The sequence below is a fragment of the Alosa pseudoharengus genome, unplaced genomic scaffold, assembly GCF_046254945.1.
Source record: "Alosa pseudoharengus isolate Yale_2024_CS ecotype anadromous, Long Island Sound unplaced genomic scaffold, YU_APseudo_1.1 YU_APseudo_1.1_scf_12, whole genome shotgun sequence".
Lineage (NCBI taxonomy): Eukaryota > Metazoa > Chordata > Actinopteri > Clupeiformes > Clupeidae > Alosa > Alosa pseudoharengus.
In genome coordinates, this window is record NW_027468587.1 from 3,576,664 (window position 1) to 3,584,753 (window position 8,090).

Below are 8,090 nucleotides of genomic sequence, written 5' to 3' on the forward strand. Positions count from 1 at the left end.
CTCTCACCCACTCTTTCTCATTCTCACTTTCCCTCCTTCTCATGCCCTGACCGAAACTAATCCAGACTAAACTAGCTTTCCCATTTCTCTTCCCTCTCTCTCTCTCTCTCTCTCTCTCTCTCTCTCTCTCTCTCTCTCTCTCTCTCTCTCTCTCTCATTCTGTCATTCCTGGAGTGGCACTAATCTCGTCCTCTCTCTGTTTCTTCTCCTCTCCTCCCCCGTTTTTATGATCTGTCGTTGCCGGAGCAAAACTAATCTCCGCTCCATCCACTGCCGAGTGTTGCACCCCCCCCCATCCATCCCACTCTTTCTCTTCTCCCTCTCTCTCCTTCATCCTGCTCTTTCTCTCTGGCTTCTCTTCTTTTATTCCTGCTCTTCCACTCTCTTCCTTTCATTCAGCAACAATTCCTCTGTTCTCTCCCAAAACCAGCATTCACTGTCTCATCCATCTCTTACTCTCCCATTTTATTCTCTCTCTCTCTCTCTTTCTTTTTTTCTTTCTTTCTCTCTCTCTCTCTCTCTCTCTCTCTCACCTCTCTGCTCTGTCTCTCCTCTCCTCATTTCCTCATTCTGCATTTCATCTGTTATTCCATTGCATTGCTTTTCCCTTTTAATTGTCCATCATCTCTCTCTCCGTCCCTTTGATTCCCTCTCTCCTCTCCTTTTCCTCTCCTCCCTGCTTCCGCCCCTGTGTGCTCCCTCTCTCCCCCCAGCTCCCATGCGCTCCTCTCCGTCAGAGCTGGAGAACTGTCCCGCAATCAACCCTAACTAAGCATGGCCAGAAGGAGAGAGAGAAGGGGGGGGGGGAGGGAGAGAGAGAGAGAGTGAGAGAGAGAGAAAGAAAGAGAGAGAGAGGGAGAAAGAGAGAGGGAGAGGGAGAAAGAGAGGAGAAGAGGTGATATTGTTTTCTCCCGCTCCTCTTCCTTGCTCTCTGGCCAGGCGCTGTCTCTTGCGCAGCTGCTTTGCGCTCCCTCCGGTAACGCCGTGCCGCTCACTTTTGGTTCCTTCCTGTGGCGCTGGCCTTTCATGTGTCTGTCAGCGCGGCTTCGGCAGCACGCACCGGCCCCATGGCTGGACCGCGCTCACCGCTCACACACACGCACCGGCCCCATGGCTGCACCGCGGACTCTCACCGCTCACACCGACACCGGTGGCGATGGTTGGAGTGGCAGCAGCAGCTCACCACACACACACACACACACACACACACACACACACACACACACACACACACACACACACACACACACACACAGCGCCTCCAAGTTCTGTGCCTCTCTATGCCTCCAATGCTTTGCTAAAGTTTCTCTCGCATGCTAGTGCATGCAACTCACCGTAATGAGGGTCTTCCACACGGGTGCTGTCTGTCGGTGGAGGACCCTGGACTGTAATCGGCACACGTGAGAGGAGAGGGACATGATAAAGATTGGGGGGGGGGGGGTAGGTACCCTCTATACTCAAATGCATGGTGATACTCTCATAGCTAGGTTGTCCCTGCACTCTCAGGGATCTGTTTTTTATTTATTTCTGTGCGGTCGTCTTCCACTTTGTCATGGCTTGTGTCTGTTTGAATGCCTCTCATCTCTGGTCTCCTTCACCACTCCTCTGTTTTGGAGCCTCACTGTAACAGTGCGGTGCATTAGTGATGCGATAAAGCTGTGATTGAGTGGTTTTTATACGAAAGTATAAAAGACCTTGTGTGGGTACTGTATGCTTGAGCAGTCACACCGGGCTGCTTGAGTAGTGTTGCAGAGGAAAAACTTCTGCCTCCGCTGCCCACCATAACCCCCCACCTCCACCCCCACCCCCACCTCCACCCCCACCTCCTGCTCCCCTCCGATCCAAAGGCAGCCCAGAGCAGCAGGCACACAGTGACTGCACTGGCACAAAAAAACCCTTGCTGTGCCAGAACAGACTCACTAAAAAGCTTTGCCGCCCCCAATCTTCATCCTCCTCTACTCCTGTTTTTAGCAGAGCGGTGCCACTTTGAAAAGGCTTCCCAGATGTGCCTGTCCAGAGTGGTGTTGCGCTGAAAAGAGCCCCCTGCCCCGCCAACAAATAAAAAATGGGGAATTATATAAAAATAAAAAAAAAGCCCTAGCTTCTCTGGACTAGCGTAGCGTAGAAAAGACTGCTTTCACTCCTCTCCCGCGTCACAGTGAGAAAAACTCCTAAGGCCATCCCCTCTTTAATCATCTCTCCTCCTTTCATTCTTTTCCCCTCCTCTCTTTCCATACCGCCTTGTCTTCTCTCCCTCTCTCTCTGTTTTTTTTCTGAGGGCAACTTGTCAAAACATTAATTCTGATGTTGTGTTTCCCCGTCGCTCTCTGCCTTGCTCTACCTCCACCTCCCGCTGTGAGAGACCATTACAGTCAGTTCTGCTTTCTCCCTAATTGATCCCTCTCTTTTCTTCACCTTTTTCCTCTTTCTCCTTCTCCCTCGGTCCTGCTGTGATCACGCCATCATGACAATTTTTGCTTCCAGTTTCTCCCTCTCTTGCTTTCTCCGTTCTTTTCAATCCTGCTCTTTCACTTACTCAGAGAGATGGGGAAAAAAAACTATAAAAAGAAAATCGCCAAATCCTCCATCTCCACATCCGCCTCCCCTGGATACCTTTTTGCCCCCACCCCAGCCTCCCGCCCTCACATGCCCTTCAGGGCTTTTTTTCCCTGTCCTGCCCTTCTCCGTCTCCTTTGCTTTCTTAGTTCTTTTTGAAAACGCAACATGTAACTTGTTTGCGTCTAAATCTGCACCTACAATCACAATCGCTCTCCTCTTTTTGTTTTGTGAAAGTTCGTTAACCTGAAAGCATCGGCGAATAACCTTGACATTCTCGCCCATTTTGGTCCGACAAGGGGTCCAACCGTTCTACCATTTCTTTCGTTCCTTTCATCCTCCGTGAAGGATCTAAAATGGCGGCTGGGACACGTTGCAATTCTTTCCTTCGCGGCAGCCATGTTGGATGAGTCTGCTCCTTCACCAAAAAGCCGCCATCTTACCAGTCAGACAGACTTGGTCAAATGCGTCACTTATCAACTACACATGATGATTGGCTGTATGGTGTTATTGGGATTTGTTTTGAGTTCTTTTTGCATTTCTGGTAGAAATAAAAAGTATGAAATAATGTCATGGTTTATTATTATTATTATTATTATTATTATTATTATTATTATTATTATTATTATTATATTATTATCATTATCAACCAAAGCCATACAAGTCTCTAGAAAAAAACAACAGGATTTTATGTTATTGGAAAGGCTTCATTTAGATGAATTGTATTGCTGTCTTTCATGTTAAATTCCAAACAAAGTGAAATGATTAATATGGAAATGACCTGGTAAACACCTCTGTTATTGTTTGCAGCTTGTGTGACATAAAACAGAGGGCCAAATTAATAACGGCCACATCTCCTTCTGCACCTCAAAGCTTTCTTTGAACAGCCTGTAATTGTTTTGTGAATAACAGAAGCACAACACTTGCATGAAGGGTATGGCAATAACTTCAATCTGTGTATGTGTATGTCTTTTTTTATGCATTGGTAGGTATATTCAGGTGCATAGATACATACATGTTAATGGTGCAGGTAGGCATGTACTGTAGCTATGTAGGTTTGATATCCCAGGTCCATGTGGGGAGAGCCAGGATCTGTGGTCAGTTTCTTTTGTAATCCCAGAGCCACACATTCACAGATGGTGAATCTTTAAACCAGCTCCCTCTGTGTCAAAGGGGTGTATGCTTTCTTTCACAAGACGTTCAATATGGTAAAAAATTATACCTGCTCAGATGAGTTCATACTGCAAGGTTTCTTGAGTATTTTATTCCTTGCGTGTTGGCAGATATCCAGGACTGTGCAACCCAGAACAATGTCATTGGTAGTTATCTCTCAATGTATGCAAATATAGTATAACAGTATAGGGTAGGGTAGCACAGCATCTGGCCCACAAGGGTGTCATGAAACCAATAAGTCAGACCAATTCATTGGATTTAAGTTGTGCCGGTCCTGGTTTGAAGTAAGGTGTGCAGGAGGGATTGAGAAAGAGAGCGCAAGATGGACTGTGTGAGTGTATGAGTGAGGGTTTTGGTGCCTCAGGTGTAATATATGGCTTACACACACCCTCTCAAATAAAACACACAGTAGACACACACACCCTGTAGCTCAACACACACAGAAGTCATCCCCCTGGACTGTGTATTTGCAGAATATTGTTGAGGGTTTTCTGGGAGTTGTGATTGTCTTTTCTCCTCTTTTTGTATCATTCCCCTTATTCTTCCCTTAACATCTGGGGTTCTCTCTCTGTTTGCTTTCAGTGGTAAATTTCCCTCATTCGTGAAATGTGCTACACGTCTCCTTCCAGACATTGCAGAGTTTTATTTCTTCTCCCTCTTTACCAATTTCCCTCTTTTCCTTTCTCTCTCTCTCTCTCCCTCTCTCTCTCTCTCTCTCTCTCTCTCTCCCTCTTCCCTCCATTCTTTCTTTAAGTCTGCCCCCTGCTGAGGAAGTGACACTCAGACGTAAATACCCTGTCTCTCCCAGTCCTCCCTGCGGCTGGCTGACCTTCTTCCAGTCTCTCCAGCCCTGGCTGCCTTTTCTCCCTCTGTTTTTCCCACCCGTCTCCCCTGTTTCCTTTTCACCCCTCCGTCAGTCCCTCTTCTTCGCTCTGTCACTCCATCTTCATCGCTCTTTTTTGTTCACTCCTCTCCGCTCGTTATCCGCTTCCCCTCCATAATCTAAACCCTCTGTTTGCACATTCATCCTTCTACCTTCTTACTCTCTCTCTCTTCCCTTCTTTTCACTCCTCCACTCAACATTATCATTTATATGTTCCCTTTTGTTATACCCCCCCCCCTTCCAGACGACCTTTAGAAGAATTTGCATTGGGGACGTATTTTAGGGTTGCGCAGCCGTTAGTAATTTTTCATGACATTTTTGCTTGAGTAATGGTAAATACTTCTCCCCAGTCATTTCTTTGCCTTCCTCACAGATGCCTTACAAGGCTGCAGTTATCCTCAGAAAGTAATAAAAGAGCTTACTTCATAATTCTCTCTCTCTCTCTCTCCCTCCACACCTCCCTCTCTTCTCCCCCTTCTCTCTTTCTTTCAGCAACAGCTGGACCAGAGCGAGACCAAGGTACAGTAAGAGTTTGTAGAAGTTAAGCTGTATTGGGAACTCACTTTGCATTAGTGTGTGTGTGACCTCATTTACACCCCCACTGCCTTGATTCTAGATGAATGCTAAATGATTTCTAGCTTCTAGAAAGAGTTCACATGTATAAATGTACCTCTCTCTCTGTCTCTCTCTCTCTCTCTCTCTCTCTCTGTCTCTCTCTCTCTCTCTCTGTGTCTCCCTCTCTCTCTGTCCCTCTCATTGTCTCTGTCAGGAACGCCGGCCCCTCGCAGTGGAGTTGATCCTGTGAAGATCACCTCACGTCCTGCTCTCCTCCTTTTCTCTCTGCTCGTAGTTGTCCTGTCTGTCTGATTTCCTGCCCCATCCACTCACACTTACACAAAACACACAAAGAAAGAGGGAGAATTCACAAGTTGTGTGTAAAAGAAATCTCTGCAGTTCCTGTAGTGGCACTAATCTCTGGCTCCATTTCCTCTCATCTTTTCTCTTTGTCCACTGACTCTTCTCTTCTCTCTCTCCATTCTGCCCTCTCTTCTCTCCTTTCCTCTCCCCTTCTCTCTGACTTCAGAGTCCTCTGTAACAGACCGACTCTAATCTGGCCTTCAAAGAACACCAGTCTTGTGTCTGACCAGTTAGTGTTTAATCACTCCTCAATCATGGAGGGCTTTTCTTCCTGTCTTTGTAGTTTTCTTCCTCTCTCCCTCTCTCTCTCTCCTTCTTTCTCTCTCTCCTTCCCTCTACCCCCCCCCCTCTGCTGTTGCTGTACATAATCACCAAACTGAGCCAAAGAGGAAAGAAGTGGACCGCGAACTCTGACCTCTCACCCTGACCTCCTCAGACACTACTGAGTCAACCATCAGACACTGTGGCTGACTTTGTTTTTTTGTTATTGTTTTTTTTTTCTACCAGCTTTTTTCCCTTCTTAGTGGACTTTGTTTAGGTTCTGGCATTGTTTTTGAAGAGGTCTCTACAAAATGGAAATGACCTAAATACTGAAGTGGAGGAACATTTATTCTGGGGCATTCATCCAGCTGTGTAATTCTGACTGAGACGTGCACAAGATGGCCTGTTTTGAGTAACACCTCTTGGACAGGATGTCAGGATCTCTAAACATGGCCCACTCCGGGAGATCTCAAGGGTCTCATGGACTGTCCAGCATTTAACAGGATTCCTCTGGAGTAAATTGGATTTCTCTGAAATGACCTGGATTTATCTGGAATAGACTAGATTTTTTTAGGAATAATCTGAAAAATAATCTGGAGTATCCTGAATTTGACCTTGCTGGAAATGACACGATTGACCCACTGATTGGATTTCTAAGGAGGCAAGCTGTTCCCTATTCCCTTGGTTTCACCAGAGTCCCCAGATCATCACATCTTACAAACCAAATTCCAGTACTGAAGAATCTGATTGGTTCAATACTTACCCTCATCTTTACAATGGATAACTCAATATGGTTAGATATTTCTGAGCACTTATCCCTGTTTATCCAGTCAAATGAATATTTTACCTGCTGAATTCTTTTATTTTCAATTGCGGTGTTTAGTTAGCTGTTCCTTCTGAGCTTTTTTACATCCCAGAAAAGCGATTGTGTTGTTGCCCTGTATAAAAGATGGTGTAAAATGGTGAAAAAAAGCTGACAGCGCATTGCTGGTACTTTCCAAATTTTTATACGTTTTGTATAATAATACTTGTTTGGTAAAATAATTTAAAATATTCAGAGATAGAATTTATTTTTACACAACAGAAGGGTTTGTAGTTATAATCATCTGAAACTGTTGTTATAGCTCACAGAGTAGTGTATGTCTTTCTAGATATAGCTTTGTGAATTATTAGTGTGTCTCCCATATTTTTTCATTTTGTTTTGATAAACAAAAATATGATAGAAAAATATGTAAAATTAAATCACTTAGTTTTGACAACTAAATTGTTGATTATGATTATATTCTCATTTAACAGTACAGAGTGGTTCTGTTAATTGAAGTAAATTAAGGTTTTGGAATTGTGTGATAAAATCAAGGTTTAAAAATATATAAATGGATTATATACAATCATATGGTTACTAGAAACAAAAAAAAAACTTTTTTATTTACGGCCATGTCATTTTCTATTTTTTGTCTATGTTTTGTAAATATTTCCCCCCTCCAGATGCAGAAAGGGAGGTTCTGATATTTATGGAATTCTAGAATCAGAGTGGATTTCACTCTGGGAGCACAGTACAATCAGTTCATAGAGGAATCAACTTTTTTTATACTGGACAATTGTGTTTTTGTTTGTTTTTCACATTTTAGTGAAGAATTTAGCATCTTCTATGAAGAACTGCGGTCTGTGTTTATAAGGCAAAAAGAACAAAATAAAAGCTATGACTTGTATTTATTGACTTGTGTATTTTTGGTTATCTAACCATTGTTCTTCTAGTTGTTATACTCTATGTGTGTGTGTGTTTCTTTTTCTTTTTTTTGTGAAATTCTACCTGAATTTTCCATCTGTATCATTATTTTTTGTCAGATCAGCAGGAATGAGTCCTGATTGATATTCAGTTAGTGGCATGTGTAAACGAACGTACGTGTTAGCCTGGCGTATTTTTATGTGATCATATCCATTCTGATGAGGTGATGCTGCGAATCAGTCTCGTAGGACTTGAGCATCTTGCTGTTCATCTCCGACAGGAATTGGAGGAAAACTGAAGGGGGGAAAACAGCAGCATAAATGCATCCTCATGCATGGTAATTTTCTGGTTCAGTTTGTTTTTGATCTTTTAGCATTTTACGTGTAAGTAAGTAAATGAAAGGCTCCTTTGCTTACCTCTATAAAAGCACGAGACTGTATGAAGATGTCACATATCAGAATGAAGTGACTGTTATTGCAGTTGTATAGATATGACTGACTGACTGACTGTTGTGATTTAAATCAATTCATTTTCATACTTTCTAACTAGTTCATGACGCTCACTCACATTATC

At 43.7% G+C, this 8,090-nt stretch overlaps 1 protein-coding gene across 1 annotated transcript in view; it reads left to right on the forward strand.

The window, feature by feature from the left end:
- The window catches only part of efna4 (ephrin A4), a gene marked incomplete in the record, with an annotated part of 37,343 nt that extends 29,843 nt beyond the window's left edge, over positions 1 to 7,500 (forward strand). Inside the window, 1 exon segment of the mRNA XM_076279777.1 lies at positions 5,872 to 7,500.
- Between the last annotated feature and the right edge of the window lie 590 nt (positions 7,501 to 8,090).